This window comes from Saccoglossus kowalevskii, chromosome 15 (genome assembly GCF_978046115.1).
Source record: "Saccoglossus kowalevskii chromosome 15, keSacKowa6.1, whole genome shotgun sequence".
In the NCBI taxonomy this organism is placed as follows: Eukaryota; Metazoa; Hemichordata; class Enteropneusta; family Harrimaniidae; genus Saccoglossus; species Saccoglossus kowalevskii.
This window is the reverse complement of record NC_140655.1, coordinates 22,818,167-22,836,448: the sequence shown is the minus strand read 5'-3', so window position 1 is coordinate 22,836,448 and position 18,282 is coordinate 22,818,167. Positions and strand designations below refer to the sequence as shown.

The window sequence follows — 18,282 nt, the reverse complement described above, 5'->3', positions numbered from 1 at the left end:
TAGCTAAATTCGTTACGCTGTGCATAAGTACGTAGACGAGGTGGCCGAGTGGGTAAGGCGATGGACTGCTAATCCATTCTGTTCTGCACGCATGGGTTCGAATCCCATCCTCGTCGACGTGATTCTACACTTTTAAGTTCCATTATGAAATTACCATCATGCTTTTGCATATTTTGAATGTTGAGTAGATAACACTCATCTTGAATTACCACTTCGATCTCGATTAGCATATAATCATGTTCGCAGCATTGGTAAGTAATTTTCACATGTGGTCTAACACCTGGTCTAGCTAAATTCGTTACGCTGTGCATAAGTACGTAGACGAGGTGGCTGAGTGGTTAAGGCGATGGACTGCTAATCCATTGTGCTCTGCATGCGTGGGTTCGAATCCCATCCTCGTCGACGTGATTCTGCAGTTTTAAGTACCATTATGAAATTACCATCATTCTCTTGCAGATTTTGATTGCTGAGTTGTTAACACTCGTCCTGAATTACAATTTCGATCTCGATTATCATATAACCATGTTCGCAGCATTGATAAGTAATTTTCACATGTGGTCTAACACCTGGCCTAGCTAAATTCGTTACGCTGTCCACAATTACGTAGATGAGGTGGCCGAGTGGTTAAGGCGATGGACTGCTAATCCATTGTGCTCTGCGCGCGTGAGTTCGAATCCCATCCTCGTCGACTCAATTTCTACAGTTTTAAGTACCATAATAAAATTGCAATCATGCTCGTTGCCAGATTTTGATTGTTGAGCAGTTAACACTCGTCTTGAATTACCATTTCTATCTCGATTATCATATAACCATGTTCGCAGCATTGGTAAGTAATTTTCACATGTGGTCTAACACCTGGTCTAGCTAAATTCGTTACGCTGTGCATAAGTACGTAGACGAGGTGGCTGAGTGGTTAAGGCGATGTACTGCTAATCCATTGTGCTCTGCACGCGTGGGTTCGAATCCCATCCTCGTCGACGTGATTCTACCGTTTTAAGTACCATTATGAAATTACCATCATTCTCTTGCAGATTTTGATTGCTGAGTTGTTAACACTCGTCCTGAATTACAATTTCGATCTCGATTATCATATAACCATGTTCGCAGCATTGATAAGTAATTTTCACATGTGGTCTAACACCTGGCCTAGCTAAATTCGTTACGCTGTCCACAATTACGTAGATGAGGTGGCCGAGTGGTTAAGGCGATGGACTGCTAATCCATTGTGCTCTGCGCGCGTGAGTTCGAATCCCATCCTCGTCGACTCAATTTCTACAGTTTTAAGTACCATAATAAAATTGCAATCATGCTCGTTGCCAGATTTTGATTGTTGAGCAGTTAACACTCGTCTTGAATTACCATTTCTATCTCGATTGTCATATAACCATGTTCGCAGCATTAGTAAGTAATTTTCACATGTGGTCTAACACCTGGCCTAGCTAAATTCGTTACGCTGTCCACAAGTACGTAGATGAGGTGGCCGAGTGTTTAAGGCGATGGACTGCTAATCCATTGTGCTCTGCATGCGTGGGTTCGAATCCCATCCTCATCGACTCAATTTCTACAGTTTTCAGTACCATAATAAAATTGCAATCATGCTCGTTGCCAGATTTTGATTGTTGAGCAGTTAACACTCGTCTTGAATTACCATTTCTATCTCGATTATCATATAACCATGTTCACAGCATTAGTAAGTAATTTTCACATGTGGTCTAACACCTGGCCTAGCTATATTCGTTACGCTGTGCATAAGTGCGTAGACGAGGTGGCCGAGTGGTTAAGGCGATGGACTGCTAATCCATTGTGTTCTGCACGCATGGGTTCGAATCCCATCCTCGTCGACGTGATTCTACACTTTTAAGTTCCATTATGAAATTACCATCATGCTTTTGAATGTTGAGTAGATAACACTCATCTTGAATTACCACTTCGATCTCGATTAGCATATAACCATGTTCGCAGCATTGATAAGTAATTTTCACATGTGGTCTAACACCTGGCCTAGCTAAATTCGTTACGCTGTCCACAAGTACGTAGATGAGGTGGCTGAGTGGTTAAGGCGATGGACTGCTAATCCATTGTGCTCTGCATGCGTGGGTTCGAATCCCATCCTCGTCGACGTGATTCTGCAGTTTTAAGTACCATTATGAAATTACCATAATTCTCTTGCATATTTTGATTGCTGAGTTGTTAACACTCGTCCTGAATTACAATTTCGATCTCGATTATCATATAACCATGTTCGCAGCATTGATAAGTAATTTTCACATGTGGTCTAACACCTGGCCTAGCTAAATTCGTTACGCTGTCCACAATTACGTAGATGAGGTGGCCGAGTGGTTAAGGCGATGGACTGCTAATCCATTGTGCTCTGCGCGCGTGAGTTCGAATCCCATCCTCGTCGACTCAATTTCTACAGTTTTAAGTACCATAATAAAATTGCAATCATGCTCGTTGCCAGATTTTGATTGTTGAGCAGTTAACACTCGTCTTGAATTACCATTTCTATCTCGATTATCATATAACCAAGTTCGCAGCTTGGTAAGTAATTTTCACATGTGGTCTAAAACCTGGCCTAGCTAAATTCGTTACGCTGTGCATAAGTACGTAGACGAGGTGGCCGAGTGGGTAAGGCGATGGACTGCTAATCCATTCTGTTCTGCACGCATGGGTTCGAATCCCATCCTCGTCGACGTGATTCTACACTTTTAAGTTCCATTATGAAATTACCATCATGCTTTTGCATATTTTGAATGTTGAGTAGATAACACTCATCTTGAATTACCACTTCGATCTCGATTAGCATATAATCATGTTCGCAGCATTGGTAAGTAATTTTCACATGTGGTCTAACACCTGGTCTAGCTAAATTCGTTACGCTGTGCATAAGTACGTAGACGAGGTGGCTGAGTGGTTAAGGCGATGGACTGCTAATCCATTGTGCTCTGCATGCGTGGGTTCGAATCCCATCCTCGTCGACGTGATTCTGCAGTTTTAAGTACCATTATGAAATTACCATCATTCTCTTGCAGATTTTGATTGCTGAGTTGTTAACACTCGTCCTGAATTACAATTACAATTTCGATCTCGATTATCATATAACCATGTTCGCAGCATTGATAAGTAATTTTCACATGTGGTCTAACACCTGGCCTAGCTAAATTCGTTACGCTGTCCACAATTACGTAGATGAGGTGGCCGAGTGGTTAAGGCGATGGACTGCTAATCCATTGTGCTCTGCGCGCGTGAGTTCGAATCCCATCCTCGTCGACTCAATTTCTACAGTTTTAAGTACCATAATAAAATTGCAATCATGCTCGTTGCCAGATTTTGATTGTTGAGCAGTTAACACTCGTCTTGAATTACCATTTCTATCTCGATTATCATATAACCATGTTCGCAGCTTGGTAAGTAATTTTCACATGTGGTCTAAAACCTGACCTAGCTAAATTCGTTACGCTGTGCATAAGTACGTAGACGAGGTGGCCGAGTGGGTAAGGCGATGGACTGCTAATCCATTCTGTTCTGCACGCATGGGTTCGAATCCCATCCTCGTCTACGTGATTCTACACTTTTAAGTTCCATTATGAAATTACCATCATGCTTTTGCATATTTTGAACGTTGAGTAGATAACACTCATCTTGAATTACCACTTCGATCTCGATTAGCATATAATCATGTTCGCAGCATTGGTAAGTAATTTTCACATGTGGTCTAACACCTGGTCTAGCTAAATTCGTTACGCTGTGCATAAGTACGTAGACGAGGTGGCTGAGTGGTTAAGGCGATGGACTGCTAATCCATTGTGCTCTGCACGCGTGGGTTCGAATCCCATCCTCGTCGACGTGATTCTACAGTTTTAAGTACCATTATGAAATTACCATCATTCTCTTGCAGATTTTTATTGCTGAGTTGTTAACACTCGTCCTGAATTACAATTTCGATCTCGATTATCATATAACCATGTTCGCAGCATTGATAAGTAATTTTCACATGTGGTCTAACACCTGGCCTAGCTAAATTCGTTACGCTGTCCACAATTACGTAGATGAGGTGGCCGAGTGGTTAAGGCGATGGACTGCTAATCCATTGTGCTCTGCGCGCGTGAGTTCGAATCCCATCCTCGTCGACTCAATTTCTACAGTTTTAAGTACCATAATAAAATTGCAATCATGCTCGTTGCCAGATTTTGATTGTTGAGCAGTTAACACTCGTCTTGAATTACCATTTCTATCTCGATTGTCATATAACCATGTTCGCAGCATTAGTAAGTAATTTTCACATGTGGTCTAACACCTGGCCTAGCTAAATTCGTTACGCTGTCCACAAGTACGTAGATGAGGTGGCCGAGTGTTTAAGGCGATGGACTGCTAATCCATTGTGCTCTGCATGCGTGGGTTCGAATCCCACCCTCATCGACTCAATTTCTACAGTTTTCAGTACCATAATAAAATTGCAATCATGCTCGTTGCCAGATTTTGATTGTTGAGCAGTTAACACTCGTCTTGAATTACCATTTCTATCTCGATTATCATATAACCATGTTCACAGCATTAGTAAGTAATTTTCACATGTGGTCTAACACCTGGCCTAGCTATATTCGTTACGCTGTGCATAAGTGCGTAGACGAGGTGGCCGAGTGGTTAAGGCGATGGACTGCTAATCCATTGTGTTCTGCACGCATGGGTTCGAATCCCATCCTCGTCGACGTGATTCTACACTTTTAAGTTCCATTATGAAATTACCATCATGCTTTTGAATGTTGAGTAGATAACACTCATCTTGAATTACCACTTCGATCTCGATTAGCATATAACCATGTTCGCAGCATTGATAAGTAATTTTCACATGTGGTCTAACACCTGGCCTAGCTAAATTCGTTACGCTGTCCACAAGTACGTAGATGAGGTGGCCGAGTGGTTAAGGCGATGGACTGCTAATCCATTGTGCTCTGCACGCGTGGGTTCGAATCCCATCCTTGTCGACGTGATTCTACACTTTTAAGTTCCATAATAAAATTGCAATCATGCTCCTTGCCAGATTTTGAATGTTGAGTAGATAACACTCATCTTGAATTACCACTTCGATCTCGATTAGCATATAACCATGTTCGCAGCATTGATAAGTAATTTTCACATGTGGTCTAACACCTGGCCTAGCTAAATTCGTTACGCTGTCCACAAGTACGTAGATGAGGTGGCCGAGTGGTTAAGGCGATGGACTGCTAATCCATTGTGCTCTGCACGCGTGGGTTCGAATCCCATCCTCGTCGACTCAATTTCTACAGTTTTAAGTACAATAATAAAATTGCAATCATGCTAATCCATTGTGCTCTGCACGCGTGGGTTCGAATCCCATCCTCGTCGACTCAATTTCTACAGTTTTCAGTACCATAATAAAATTGCAATCATGCTCGTTGCCAGATTTTGATTGTTGAGCAGTTAACACTCGTCTTGAATTACCATTTCTATCTCGATTATCATATAACCATGTTCGCAGCATTAGTAAGTAATTTTCACATCTGGTCTAACACCTGGCCTAGCTATATTCGTTACGCTGTGCGTAAGTGCGTAGACGAGGTGGCCGAGTGGTTAAGGCGATGGACTGCTAATTCATTGTGCTCTGCACGCGTGGGTTCGAATCCCATCCTCGTCGACTCAATTTCTACAGTTTTAAGTACCATAATAAAATTGCAATCATGCTCGTTGCCAGATTTTGATTGTTGAGCAGTTAACACTCGTCTTGAATTACCATTTCTATCTAGATTATCATATAACCATGTTCGCAGCATTGGTAAGTAATTTTCACATGTGGTCTAACACCTGGCCTAGCTAAATTCGTTACGCTGTGCATAAGTACGTAGACGAGGTGGCCGAGTGGGTAAGGCGATGGACTGCTAATCCATTCTGTTCTGCACGCATGGGTTCGAATCCCATCCTCGTTGACTTAATTTCTACAGTTTTTAAGTACCATAATAAAATTGCATTCATGTTCGCAGCATTGGTAAGTAATTTTCACATGTGGTCTAACACCTGGCCTAGCTAAATTCGTTACGCTGTGCATAAGTACGTAGACGAGGTGGCCGAGTGGGTAAGGCGTTGGACTGCTAATACATTCTGTTCTGCACGCATGGGTTCGAATCCCATCCTCGTCGACGTGATTCTACACTTTTAAGTTCCATTATGAAATTACCATCATGCTTTTGCATATTTTGAATGTTGAGTAGATAACACTCATCTTGAATTACCACTTCGATCTCGATTAGCATATAATCATGTTCGCAACATTGGTAAGTAATTTTCACATGTGGTCTAACACCTGCTCTAGCTAAATTCGTTACGCTGTGCAAATGTACGTAGACGAGGTGGCCGAGTGGTTAAGGCGATGGACTGCTAATCCATTGTGCTCTGCACGCGTGGGTTTGAATCCCATCCTCGTCGACGTGATTCTACAGTTTTAAGTACCATTATGAAATTACCATCATTCTCTTCAAGATTTTGATTGCTGAGTAGTTTACACTCGTCCTGAATTACAATTTCGATCTCGATTATCATATAACCATGTTCGCAGCATTGATAAGTAATTTTCACATGTGGTCTAACACCTGGCCTAGCTAAATTCGTTACGCTGTCCACAATTACGTAGATGAGGTGGCCGAGTGGTTAAGGCGATGGACTGCTAATCCATTGTGCTCTGCACCCGTGGGTTCGAATCCCATCCTCGTCGACTCAATTTCTACAGTTTTAAGTACCATAATAAAATTGCATTCATGTTCGTTGCCAGATTTTGATTGTTGAGCAGTAAACACTCGTCTTGAATTACCATTTCTATCTCGATTAACATATAACCATGTTCGCAGCATTAGTAAGTAATTTTCACATGTGGTCTAACACCTGGTCTAGCTAAATTCGTTACGCAGTGCATAAGTACGTAGACGTGGTGGCCTAGTGGTTAAGGCGATGGACTGCTAATCCATTGTGCTCTGCACGCGTGGGTTCGTATCCCATCCTCGTCGACTCAATTTCTACAGTTTTAAGTACCATAATAAAATTGCAATCATGCTCGTTGCCAGATTTTGATTGTTGAGCAGTTAACTCTCGTCTTGAATTACCATTTCTATCTAGATTATCATATAACCATGTTCGCAGCATTCGTAAGTAATTTTCACATGTGGTCTAACACCTGGCCTAGCTAAATTCGTTACGCTGTGCATAAGTACGTAGACGAGGTGGCCGAGTGGGTAAGGCGATGGACTGCTAATCCATTCTGTTCTGCACGCATGGGTTCGAATCCCATCCTCGTCGGCGTGATTCTACACTTTTAAGTTCCATTATAAAATTACCATCATGCTTTTGCATATTTTGAATGTTGAGTAGATAACACTCATCTTGAATTACCACTTCGATCTCGATTAGCATATAATCATGTTCGCAACATTGGTAAGTAATTTTCACATGTGGTCTAACACCTGCTCTAGCTAAATTCGTTACGCTGTGCAAATGTACGTAGACGAGGTGGCCGAGTGGTTAAGGCGATGGACTGCTAATCCATTGTGCTCTGCACGCGTGGGTTTGAATCCCATCCTCGTCGACGTGATTCTACAGTTTTAAGTACCATTATGAAATTACCATCATTCTCTTGCAGATTTTGTTTGCTGAGTAGTTAACACTCGTCCTGAATTACAATTTCGATCTCGATTATCATATAACCATGTTCGCAGCATTGATAAGTAATTTTCACATGTGGTCTAACACCTGGCCTAGCTAAATTCGTTACGCTGTCCATAATTACGTAGATGAGGTGGCCGAGTGGTTAAGGCGATGGACTGCTAATCCATTGTGCTCTGCACGCGTGGGTTCGAATCCCATCCTCGTCGACTCAATTTCTACAGTTTTAAGTACCATAATAAAATTGCAATCATGCTCGTTGCCAGATTTTGATTGTTGAGCAGTTAACACTCGTCTTGAATTACCATTTCTATCTCGATTATCATATAACCATGTTCGCAGCATTGGTAAGTAATTTTCACATGTGGTCTAACACCTGGCCTAGCTAAATTCGTTACGCTGTGCATAAGTACGTAGACGAGGTGGCCGAGTGGGTAAGGCGATGGACTGCTAATCCATTCTGTTCTGCACGCATGGGTTCGAATCCCATCCTCGTCGACGTGATTCTACACTTTTAAGTTCCATTATGAAATTACCATCATGCTTTTGCATATTTTGAATGTTGAGTAGATAACACTCATCTTGAATTACCACTTCGATCTCGATTAGCATATAGTCATGTTCGCAACATTGGTAAGTAATTTTCACATGTGGTCTAACACCTGCTCTAGCTAAATTCGTTACGCTGTGCAAATGTACGTAGACGAGATGGCCGAGTGGTTAAGGCGGTGGACTGCTAATCCATTGTGCTCTGCACGCCTGGGTACGAATCCCATCCTCGTCGACGTGATTCTACAGTTTTAAGTACCATTATGAAATTACCATCATTCTCTTGCAGATTTTGTTTGCTGAGCAGTTTACACTCGTCCTGAATTACAATTTCGATCTCGATTATCATATAACCATGTTCGCAGCATTGATAAGTAATTTTCACATGTGGTCTAACACCTGGCCTAGCTAAATTCGTTACGCTGTCCACAATTACGTAGATGAGGTGGCCGAGTGGTTAAGGCGATGGACTGCTAATCCATTGTGCTCTGCACGCGTGGGTTCGAATCCCATCCTCGTCGACTCAATTTCTACAGTTTTAAGTACCATAATAAAATTGCAATCATGCTCGTTGCCAGATTTTGATTGTTGAGCAGTTAAGACTCGTCTTGAATTACCATTTCTATCTCGATTATCATATAACCATGTTCGCAGCATTAGTAAGTAATTTTCACATGTGGTCTAACACCTGGTCTAGCTAAATTCGTTACGCCGTGCATAAGTGCGTAGACGAGGTGGCCGAGTGGTTAAGGCGATGGACTGCTAATCCATTGTGCTCTGCACGCGTGGGTTCGAATCCCATCCTCGTCGACTCAATTTCTACTGTTGTAAGTACCATAATAAAATTGCATTCATGCTCGTTGCCAGATTTTGATTGTTGAGCAGTTAACACTCGTCTTGAATTACCATTTCTATCTCGATTAACATATAACCATGTTCGCAGCATTAGTAAGTAATTTTCACATGTGGTCTAACACCTGGCCTAGCTAAATTCGTTACGCTGTGCATAAGTACGTAGACGAGGTGGCCGAGTGGTTAAGGCTATGGACTGCTAATCCATTGTGCTCTGCACGCGTGGGTTTGAATCCCATCCTCGTCGACGTTATTCTACAGTTTTAAGTACCATTATGAAATTACCATCATTCTCTTGCAGATTTTGATTGCTGAGTAGTTTACACTCGTCCTGAATTACAATTTCGATCTCGATTATCATATAACCATGTTCGCAGCATTGATAAGTAATTTTCACATGTGGTCTAACACCTGGCCTAGCTAAATTCGTTACGCTGTCCACAAGTACGTAGATGAGGTGGCCGAGTGGTTAAGGCGATGGACTGCTAATCCATTGTGCTCTGCACGCGTGGGTTCGAATCCCATCCTTGTCGACGTGATTCTACACTTTTAAGTTCCATAATAAAATTGCAATCATGCTCCTTGCCAGATTTTGAATGTTGAGTAGATAACACTCATCTTGAATTACCACTTCGATCTCGATTAGCATATAACCATGTTCGCAGCATTGATAAGTAATTTTCACATGTGGTCTAACACCTGGCCTAGCTAAATTCGTTACGCTGTCCACAAGTACGTAGATGAGGTGGCCGAGTGGTTAAGGCGATGGACTGCTAATCCATTGTGCTCTGCACGCGTGGGTTCGAATCCCATCCACGTCGACTCAATTTCTACAGTTTTAAGTACAATAATAAAATTGCAATCATGCTAATCCATTGTGCTCTGCACGCGTGGGTTCGAATCCCATCCTCGTCGACTCAATTTCTACAGTTTTCAGTACCATAATAAAATTGCAATCATGCTCGTTGCCAGATTTTGATTGTTGAGCAGTTAACACTCGTCTTGAATTACCATTTCTATCTCGATTATCATATAACCATGTTCGCAGCATTAGTAAGTAATTTTCACATCTGGTCTAACACCTGGCCTAGCTATATTCGTTACGCTGTGCGTAAGTGCGTAGACGAGGTGGCCGAGTGGTTAAGGCGATGGACTGCTAATCCATTGTGCTCTGCACGCGTGGGTTCGAATCCCATCCTCGTCGACTCAATTTCTACAGTTTTAAGTACCATAATAAAATTGCAATCATGCTCGTTGCCAGATTTTGATTGTTGAGCAGTTAACACTCGTCTTGAATTACCATTTCTATCTAGATTATCATATAACTATGTTCGCAGCATTGGTAAGTAATTTTCACATGTGGTCTAACACCTGGCCTAGCTAAATTCGTTACGCTGTGCATAAGTACGTAGACGAGGTGGCCGAGTGGGTAAGGCGATGGACTGCTAATCCATTCTGTTCTGCACGCATGGGTTCGAATCCCATCCTCGTCGACTTAATTTCTACAGTTTTTAAGTACCATAATAAAATTGCATTCATGTTCGCAGCATTGGTAAGTAATTTTCACATGTGGTCTAACACCTGGCCTAGCTAAATTCGTTACGCTGTGCATAAGTACGTAGACGAGGTGGCCGAGTGGGTAAGGCGTTGGACTGCTAATACATTCTGTTCTGCACGCATGGGTTCGAATCCCATCCTCGTCGACGTGATTCTACACTTTTAAGTTCCATTATGAAATTACCATCATGCTTTTGCATATTTTGAATGTTGAGTAGATAACACTCATCTTGAATTACCACTTCGATCTCGATTAGCATATAATCATGTTCGCAACATTGGTAAGTAATTTTCACATGTGGTCTAACACCTGCTCTAGCTAAATTCGTTACGCTGTGCAAATGTACGTAGACGAGGTGGCCGAGTGGTTAAGGCGATGGACTGCTAATCCATTGTGCTCTGCACGCGTGGGTTTGAATCCCATCCTCGTCGACGTGATTCTACAGTTTTAAGTACCATTATGAAATTACCATCATTCTCTTCAAGATTTTGATTGCTGAGTAGTTTACACTCGTCCTGAATTACAATTTCGATCTCGATTATCATATAACCATGTTCGCAGCATTGATAAGTAATTTTCACATGTGGTCTAACACCTGGCCTAGCTAAATTCGTTACGCTGTCCACAATTACGTAGATGAGGTGGCCTAGTGGTTAAGGCGATGGACTGCTAATCCATTGTGCTCTGCACCCGTGGGTTCGAATCCCATCCTCGTCGACTCAATTTCTACAGTTTTAAGTACCATAATAAAATTGCATTCATGTTCGTTGCCAGATTTTGATTGTTGAGCAGTAAACACTCGTCTTGAATTACCATTTCTATCTCGATTAACATATAACCATGTTCGCAGCATTAGTAAGTAATTTTCACATGTGGTCTAACACCTGGTCTAGCTAAATTCGTTACGCAGTGCATAAGTACGTAGACGTGGTGGCCTAGTGGTTAAGGCGATGGACTGCTAATCCATTGTGCTCTGCACGCGTGGGTTCGTATCCCATCCTCGTCGACTCAATTTCTACAGTTTTTAAGTACCATAATAAAATTGCAATCATGCTCGGTGCCAGATTTTGATTGTTGAGCAGTTAACACTCGTCTTGAATTACCATTTTTATCTCGATTATCATATAACCATGTTCGCAGCATTGGTAAGTAATTTTCACATGTGGTCTAACACCTGGCCTAGCTAAATTCGTTACGCTGTGCATAAGTACGTAGACGAGGTGGCCGAGTGGGTAAGGCGATGGACTGCTAATCCATTCTGTTCTGCACGCATGGGTTCGAATCCCATCCTCGTCGACGTGATTCTACACTTTTAAGTTCCATTATGAAATTACCATCATGCTTTTGCATATTTTGAATGTTGAGTAGATAACACTCGTCTTGAATTACCATTTTTATCTCGATTATCATATAACCATGTTCGCAGCATTGGTAAGTAATTTTCACATGTGGTCTAACACCTGGCCTAGCTAAATTCGTTACGCTGTCAACAATTACGTAGATGAGGTGGCCTAGTGGTTAAGGCGATGGACTGCTAATCCATTGTGCTCTGCACCCGTGGGTTCGAATCCCATCCTCGTCGACTCAATTTCTACAGTTTTAAGTACCATAATAAAATTGCATTCATGTTCGTTGCCAGATTTTGATTGTTGAGCAGTAAACACTCGTCTTGAATTACCATTTCTATCTCGATTAACATATAACCATGTTCGCAGCATTAGTAAGTAATTTTCACATGTGGTCTAACACCTGGTCTAGCTAAATTCGTTACGCAGTGCATAAGTACGTAGACGTGGTGGCCTAGTGGTTAAGGCGATGGACTGCTAATCCATTGTGCTCTGCACGCGTGGGTTCGTATCCCATCCTCGTCGACTCAATTTCTACAGTTTTTAAGTACCATAATAAAATTGCAATCATGCTCGGTGCCAGATTTTGATTGTTGAGCAGTTAACACTCGTCTTGAATTACCATTTTTATCTCGATTATCATATAACCATGTTCGCAGCATTGGTAAGTAATTTTCACATGTGGTCTAACACCTGGCCTAGCTAAATTCGTTACGCTGTGCATAAGTACGTAGACGAGGTGGCCGAGTGGGTAAGGCGATGGACTGCTAATCCATTCTGTTCTGCACGCATGGGTTCGAATCCCATCCTCGTCGACGTGATTCTACACTTTTAAGTTCCATTATGAAATTACCATCATGCTTTTGCATATTTTGAATGTTGAGTAGATAACACTCATCTTGAATTACCACTTCGATCTCGATTAGCATATAATCATGTTCGCAACATTGGTAAGTAATTTTCACATGTGGTCTAACACCTGCTATAGCTAAATTCGTTATGCTGTGCAAATGTACGTAGACGAGGTGGCCGAGTGGTTAAGGCGATGGACTGCTAATCCATTGTGCTCTGCACGCGTGGGTTTGAATCCCATCCTCGTCGACGTGATTCTACAGTTTTAAGTACCATTATGAAATTACCATCATTCTCTTGCAGATTTTGTTTGCTGAGTAGTTAACACTCGTCCTGAATTACAATTTCGATCTCGATTATCATATAACCATGTTCGCAGCATTGATAAGTAATTTTCACATGTGGTCTAACACCTGGCCTAGCTAAATTCGTTACGCTGTCCATAATTACGTAGATGAGGTGGCCGAGTGGTTAAGGCGATGGACTGCTAATCCATTGTGCTCTGCACGCGTGGGTTCGAATCCCATCCTCGTCGACTCAATTTCTACAGTTTTAAGTACCATAATAAAATTGCAATCATGCTCGTTGCCAGATTTTGATTGTTGAGCAGTTAACACTCGTCTTGAATTACCATTTCTATCTCGATTATCATATAACCATGTTCGCAGCATTGGTAAGTAATTTTCACATGTGGTCTAACACCTGGCCTAGCTAAATTCGTTACGCTGTGCATAAGTACGTAGACGAGGTGGCCGAGTGGGTAAGGCGATGGACTGCTAATCCATTCTGTTCTGCACGCATGGGTTCGAATCCCATCCTCGTCGACGTGATTCTACACTTTTAAGTTCCATTATGAAATTACCATCATGCTTTTGCATATTTTGAATGTTGAGTAGATAACACTCATCTTGAATTACCACTTCGATCTCGATTAGCATATAGTCATGTTCGCAACATTGGTAAGTAATTTTCACATGTGGTCTAACACCTGCTCTAGCTAAATTCGTTACGCTGTGCATAAGTACGTAGACGAGGTGGCCGAGTGGTTAAGGCGATGGACTGCTAATCCATTGTGCTCTGCACGCGTGGGTTCGAATCCCATCCTCGTCGACTCAATTTCTACTGTTTTAAGTACCATAATAAAATTGCATTCATGCTCGTTGCCAGATTTTGATTGTTGAGCAGTTAACACTCGTCTTGAATTACCATTTCTATCTCGATTAACATATAACCATGTTCGCAGCATTAGTAAGTAATTTTCACATGTGGTCTAACACCTGGCCTAGCTAAATTCGTTACGCTGTGCATAAGTACGTAGACGAGGTGGCCGAGTGGTTAAGGCTATGGACTGCTAATCCATTGTGCTCTGCACGCGTGAGTTTGAATCCCATCCTCGTCGACGTTATTCTACAGTTTTAAGTACCATTATGAAATTACCATCATTCTCTTGCAGATTTTGATTGCTGAGTAGTTTACACTCGTCCTGAATTACAATTTCGATCTCGATTATCATATAACCATGTTCGCAGCATTGATAAGTAATTTTCACATGTGGTCTAACACCTGGCCTAGCTAAATTCGTTACGCTGTCCACAATTACGTAGATGAGGTGGCCGAGTGGTTAAGGCGATGGACTGCTAATCCATTGTGCTCTGCACGTGTGGGTTCGAATCCCATCCTCGTCGACTCAATTTCTACAGTTTTAAGTACCATAATAAAATTGCATTCATGCTCGTTGCCAGATTTTGATTGTTGAGCAGTTAACACTCGTCTTGAATTACCATTTCTATCTCGATTATCATATAACCATGTTCGCAGCATTGGTAAGTAATTTTCACATGTGGTCTAACACCTGGCCTAGCTAAATTCGTTACGCTGTCCATAAGTACATAGACGAGGTGGCCGAGTGGTTAAGGCGATGGACTGCTAATCCATTGTGCTCTGCACGCGTGGGTTCGAATCCCATCATCGTCGACTTAATTTCTACAGTTTTTAAGTACCATAATGAAATTGCAATCATGCTCGGTGCCAGATTTTGATTGTTGAGCAGTTAACACTCGTCTTGAATTACCATTTCTATCTCGATTATCATATAACCATGTTCGCAGCATTGGTAAGTAATTTTCACATGTGGTCTAACACCTGGCCTAGCTAAATTCGTTACGCTGTCCACAATTACGTAGATGAGGTGGCCGAGTGGTTAAGGCGATGGACTGCTAATCCATTGTGCTCTGCACGCGTGGGTTCGAATCCCATCCTCGTCGACTCAATTTCTACAGTTTTAAGTACCATAATAAAATTGCAATCATGCTCGTTGCCAGATTTTGATTGTTGAGCAGTTAACACTCGTCTTGAATTACCATTTCTATCTCGATTATCATATAACCATGTTCGCAGCATTAGTAAGTAATTTTCACATGTGGTCTAACACCTGGTCTAGCTAAATTCGTTACGCCGTGCATAAGTACGTAGACGAGGTGGCCGAGTGGTTAAGGCGATGGACTGCTAATCCATTGTGCTCTGCACGCGTGGGTTCGAATCCCATCCTCGTCGACTCAATTTCTACTGTTTTAAGTACCATAATAAAATTGCATTCATGCTCGTTGCCAGATTTTGATTGTTGAGCAGTTAACACTCGTCTTGAATTACCATTTCTATCTCGATTAACATATAACCATGTTCGCAGCATTAGTAAGTAATTTTCACATGTGGTCTAACACCTGGCCTAGCTAAATTCGTTACGCTGTGCATAAGTACGTAGACGAGGTGGCCGAGTGGTTAAGGCTATGGACTGCTAATCCATTGTGCTCTGCACGCGTGGGTTTGAATCCCATCCTCGTCGACGTTATTCTACAGTTTTAAGTACCATTATGAAATTACCATCATTCTCTTGCAGATTTTGATTGCTGAGTAGTTTACACTCGTCCTGAATTACAATTTCGATCTCGATTATCATATAACCATGTTCGCAGCATTGATAAGTAATTTTCACATGTGGTCTAACACCTGGCCTAGCTAAATTCGTTACGCTGTCCACAATTACGTAGATGAGGTGGCCGAGTGGTTAAGGCGATGGACTGCTAATCCATTGTGCTCTGCACGTGTGGGTTCGAATCCCATCCTCGTCGACTCAATTTCTACAGTTTTAAGTACCATAATAAAATTGCATTCATGCTCGTTGCCAGATTTTGATTGTTGAGCAGTTAACACTCGTCTTGAATTACCATTTCTATCTCGATTATCATATAACCATGTTCGCAGCATTGGTAAGTAATTTTCACATGTGGTCTAACACCTGGCCTAGCTAAATTCGTTACGCTGTCCATAAGTACATAGACGAGGTGGCCGAGTGGTTAAGGCGATGGACTGCTAATCCATTGTGCTCTGCACGCGTGGCTTCGAATCCCATCATCGTCGACTTAATTTCTACAGTTTTTAAGTACCATAATGAAATTGCAATCATGCTCGGTGCCAGATTTTGATTGTTGAGTAGTTAACACTCGTCTTGAATTACCATTTCTATCTCGATTATCATATAACCATGTTCGCAGCATTGGTAAGTAATTTTCACATGTGGTCTAACACCTGATCTAGCTAAATTCGTTACGCTGTGCAAATGTACGTAGACGAGGTGGCCGAGTGGTTAAGGCGATGGACTGCTAATCCATTGTGCTCTGCACGCGTGGGTTCGAATCCCATCCTCGTCGACTCAATTTCTACAGTTTTAAGTACCATAATAAAATTGCAATCATGCTCCTTGCCAGATTTTGATTGTTGAGTAGTTAACACTCGTCTTGAATTACAATTTCGATCTCGATTATCATATAACCATGTTCGCAGCATTAGTAAGTAATTTTCACATGTGGTCTAACACCTGGTCTAGCTAAATTCGTTACGCTGTGCAAATGTACGTAGACGAGGTGGCCGAGTGGTTAAGGCGATGGACTGCTAATCCATTGCGCTCTGCACGCGTGGGTACGAATCCCATCCTCGTCGACCTGATTCTACAGTTTTAAGTACCATTGTGAAATTACCATCATTCTCTTGCAGATTTTGATTGCTGAGTACTTAACACTCGTCCTGAATTATAATTTCGATCTCGATTATCATATAACCATGCTCGCAGCATTGATAAGTAATTTTCACATGTGGTCTAACACCTTGCCTAGCTAAATTAGTTACGCTGTCCACAATTACGTAGATGAGGTGGCCGAGTGGTTAAGGCGATGGACTGCTAATCCATTGTGCTCTGCACGCGTGGGTTCGAATCCCATCCTCGTCGACTCAATTTCTACAGTTTTAAGTACCATAATAAAATTGCAATCATGCTCATTGCCAGATTTTGATTGTTGAGCAGTTAACACTCGTCTTGAATTACCATTTCTATCTCGATTATCATATAACCATGTTCGCAGCATTAGTAAGTAATTTTCACATGTGGTCTAACACCTGGTCTAGCTAAATTGTTTACGCAGTGCAAAAGTACGTAGACGAGGTGGCCGAGTGGTTAAGGCGATGGACTGCTAATCCATTGTGCTCTGCACGCGTGGGTTCGAATCCCATCCTCGTCGACTTAATTTCTACAGTTTTTAAGTACCATAATAAAATTGCAATCATGCTCGGTGCCAGATTTTGATTGTTGAGCAGTTAACACTCGTCTTGAATTACCATTTCTATCTCGATTATCCATGTTCGCAGCATTGGTAAGTAATTTTCACATGTGGTCTAACACCTGGCCTAGCTAAATTCGTTATGCTGTGCATAAGTACGTAGACGAGGTGGCCGAGTGGTTAAGGCGATGGACTGCTAATCCATTGTGCTCTGCACGCGTGGGTTCGAATCCCATCCTCGTCGACGTGATTCTACAGTTTTAAGTACCATTATGAAATTACCATCATTCTCTTGCAGATTTTGATTGCTGAGTTGTTAACACTCGTCCTGAATTACAATTTCGATCTCGATTATCATATAACCATGTTCGCAGCATTGATAAGTAATTTTCACATGTGGTCTAACACCTGGTCTAGCTAAATTCGTTACGCTGTGCAAATGTATGTAGACGAGGTGGCCGAGTGGTTTAGGCGATGGACTGCTAATCCATTGCGCTCTGCACGCGTGGGTACGAATCCCATCCTCGTCGACCTGATTCTACAGTTTTAAGTACCATTATGAAATTACCATCATTCTCTTGCAGATTTTGATTGCTGAGTAGTTAACACTCGTCCTGAATTATAATTTCGATCTCGATTATCATATAACCATGTTCGCAGCATTGATAAGTAATTTTCACATGTGGTCTAACACCTGGCCTAGCTAAATTAGTTACGCTGTCCACAATTACGTAGATGAGGTGGCCGAGTGGTTAAGGCGATGGACTGCTAATCCATTGTGCTCTGCACGCGTGGGTTCGAATCCCATCCTCGTCGACTCAATTTCTACAGTTTTAAGTACCATAAT

General features: G+C 41.9%; 30 non-coding genes across 30 annotated transcripts; all 30 read left to right on the top strand.

Moving 5' to 3' along the window:
- The first annotated feature begins 320 nt into the window (after positions 1-320).
- TRNAS-GCU (transfer RNA serine (anticodon GCU)) lies at positions 321-402 on the top strand. Its single transcript has one exon. It is a non-coding gene; the product is annotated as a tRNA-Ser (tRNA).
- Positions 403-1,759: 1,357 nt separating this feature from the next.
- On the top strand, positions 1,760-1,841 carry TRNAS-GCU (transfer RNA serine (anticodon GCU)). Its single transcript has one exon. It is a non-coding gene; the product is annotated as a tRNA-Ser (tRNA).
- A 1,055-nt stretch (positions 1,842-2,896) lies between these two features.
- TRNAS-GCU (transfer RNA serine (anticodon GCU)) lies at positions 2,897-2,978 on the top strand. Its single transcript has one exon. It is a non-coding gene; the product is annotated as a tRNA-Ser (tRNA).
- A 784-nt stretch (positions 2,979-3,762) lies between these two features.
- TRNAS-GCU (transfer RNA serine (anticodon GCU)) lies at positions 3,763-3,844 on the top strand. Its single transcript has one exon. It is a non-coding gene; the product is annotated as a tRNA-Ser (tRNA).
- Positions 3,845-4,626: 782 nt separating this feature from the next.
- TRNAS-GCU (transfer RNA serine (anticodon GCU)) lies at positions 4,627-4,708 on the top strand. The gene has a single exon. It is a non-coding gene; the product is annotated as a tRNA-Ser (tRNA).
- A 195-nt stretch (positions 4,709-4,903) lies between these two features.
- Positions 4,904-4,985, top strand: TRNAS-GCU (transfer RNA serine (anticodon GCU)). The gene has a single exon. It is a non-coding gene; the product is annotated as a tRNA-Ser (tRNA).
- A 206-nt stretch (positions 4,986-5,191) lies between these two features.
- Positions 5,192-5,273, top strand: TRNAS-GCU (transfer RNA serine (anticodon GCU)). The gene has a single exon. It is a non-coding gene; the product is annotated as a tRNA-Ser (tRNA).
- A 301-nt stretch (positions 5,274-5,574) lies between these two features.
- Positions 5,575-5,656, top strand: TRNAS-GCU (transfer RNA serine (anticodon GCU)). The gene has a single exon. It is a non-coding gene; the product is annotated as a tRNA-Ser (tRNA).
- A 703-nt stretch (positions 5,657-6,359) lies between these two features.
- TRNAS-GCU (transfer RNA serine (anticodon GCU)) lies at positions 6,360-6,441 on the top strand. The gene has a single exon. It is a non-coding gene; the product is annotated as a tRNA-Ser (tRNA).
- A 1,068-nt stretch (positions 6,442-7,509) lies between these two features.
- TRNAS-GCU (transfer RNA serine (anticodon GCU)) lies at positions 7,510-7,591 on the top strand. The gene has a single exon. It is a non-coding gene; the product is annotated as a tRNA-Ser (tRNA).
- Positions 7,592-7,795: 204 nt separating this feature from the next.
- On the top strand, positions 7,796-7,877 carry TRNAS-GCU (transfer RNA serine (anticodon GCU)). The gene has a single exon. It is a non-coding gene; the product is annotated as a tRNA-Ser (tRNA).
- A 779-nt stretch (positions 7,878-8,656) lies between these two features.
- TRNAS-GCU (transfer RNA serine (anticodon GCU)) lies at positions 8,657-8,738 on the top strand. Its single transcript has one exon. It is a non-coding gene; the product is annotated as a tRNA-Ser (tRNA).
- A 207-nt stretch (positions 8,739-8,945) lies between these two features.
- On the top strand, positions 8,946-9,027 carry TRNAS-GCU (transfer RNA serine (anticodon GCU)). Its single transcript has one exon. It is a non-coding gene; the product is annotated as a tRNA-Ser (tRNA).
- A 207-nt stretch (positions 9,028-9,234) lies between these two features.
- On the top strand, positions 9,235-9,316 carry TRNAS-GCU (transfer RNA serine (anticodon GCU)). The gene has a single exon. It is a non-coding gene; the product is annotated as a tRNA-Ser (tRNA).
- Positions 9,317-9,520: 204 nt separating this feature from the next.
- On the top strand, positions 9,521-9,602 carry TRNAS-GCU (transfer RNA serine (anticodon GCU)). The gene has a single exon. It is a non-coding gene; the product is annotated as a tRNA-Ser (tRNA).
- Positions 9,603-10,191: 589 nt separating this feature from the next.
- Positions 10,192-10,273, top strand: TRNAS-GCU (transfer RNA serine (anticodon GCU)). The gene has a single exon. It is a non-coding gene; the product is annotated as a tRNA-Ser (tRNA).
- Positions 10,274-10,976: 703 nt separating this feature from the next.
- Positions 10,977-11,058, top strand: TRNAS-GCU (transfer RNA serine (anticodon GCU)). Its single transcript has one exon. It is a non-coding gene; the product is annotated as a tRNA-Ser (tRNA).
- Positions 11,059-12,992: 1,934 nt separating this feature from the next.
- Positions 12,993-13,074, top strand: TRNAS-GCU (transfer RNA serine (anticodon GCU)). The gene has a single exon. It is a non-coding gene; the product is annotated as a tRNA-Ser (tRNA).
- A 204-nt stretch (positions 13,075-13,278) lies between these two features.
- Positions 13,279-13,360, top strand: TRNAS-GCU (transfer RNA serine (anticodon GCU)). Its single transcript has one exon. It is a non-coding gene; the product is annotated as a tRNA-Ser (tRNA).
- Positions 13,361-13,853: 493 nt separating this feature from the next.
- TRNAS-GCU (transfer RNA serine (anticodon GCU)) lies at positions 13,854-13,935 on the top strand. The gene has a single exon. It is a non-coding gene; the product is annotated as a tRNA-Ser (tRNA).
- Positions 13,936-14,428: 493 nt separating this feature from the next.
- On the top strand, positions 14,429-14,510 carry TRNAS-GCU (transfer RNA serine (anticodon GCU)). The gene has a single exon. It is a non-coding gene; the product is annotated as a tRNA-Ser (tRNA).
- A 497-nt stretch (positions 14,511-15,007) lies between these two features.
- TRNAS-GCU (transfer RNA serine (anticodon GCU)) lies at positions 15,008-15,089 on the top strand. The gene has a single exon. It is a non-coding gene; the product is annotated as a tRNA-Ser (tRNA).
- Positions 15,090-15,296: 207 nt separating this feature from the next.
- Positions 15,297-15,378, top strand: TRNAS-GCU (transfer RNA serine (anticodon GCU)). The gene has a single exon. It is a non-coding gene; the product is annotated as a tRNA-Ser (tRNA).
- Positions 15,379-15,585: 207 nt separating this feature from the next.
- On the top strand, positions 15,586-15,667 carry TRNAS-GCU (transfer RNA serine (anticodon GCU)). The gene has a single exon. It is a non-coding gene; the product is annotated as a tRNA-Ser (tRNA).
- A 204-nt stretch (positions 15,668-15,871) lies between these two features.
- On the top strand, positions 15,872-15,953 carry TRNAS-GCU (transfer RNA serine (anticodon GCU)). Its single transcript has one exon. It is a non-coding gene; the product is annotated as a tRNA-Ser (tRNA).
- A 497-nt stretch (positions 15,954-16,450) lies between these two features.
- TRNAS-GCU (transfer RNA serine (anticodon GCU)) lies at positions 16,451-16,532 on the top strand. The gene has a single exon. It is a non-coding gene; the product is annotated as a tRNA-Ser (tRNA).
- A 493-nt stretch (positions 16,533-17,025) lies between these two features.
- On the top strand, positions 17,026-17,107 carry TRNAS-GCU (transfer RNA serine (anticodon GCU)). The gene has a single exon. It is a non-coding gene; the product is annotated as a tRNA-Ser (tRNA).
- Positions 17,108-17,314: 207 nt separating this feature from the next.
- TRNAS-GCU (transfer RNA serine (anticodon GCU)) lies at positions 17,315-17,396 on the top strand. Its single transcript has one exon. It is a non-coding gene; the product is annotated as a tRNA-Ser (tRNA).
- Positions 17,397-17,597: 201 nt separating this feature from the next.
- Positions 17,598-17,679, top strand: TRNAS-GCU (transfer RNA serine (anticodon GCU)). The gene has a single exon. It is a non-coding gene; the product is annotated as a tRNA-Ser (tRNA).
- Positions 17,680-18,169: 490 nt separating this feature from the next.
- TRNAS-GCU (transfer RNA serine (anticodon GCU)) lies at positions 18,170-18,251 on the top strand. The gene has a single exon. It is a non-coding gene; the product is annotated as a tRNA-Ser (tRNA).
- The last annotated feature ends 31 nt before the right edge of the window (positions 18,252-18,282 follow it).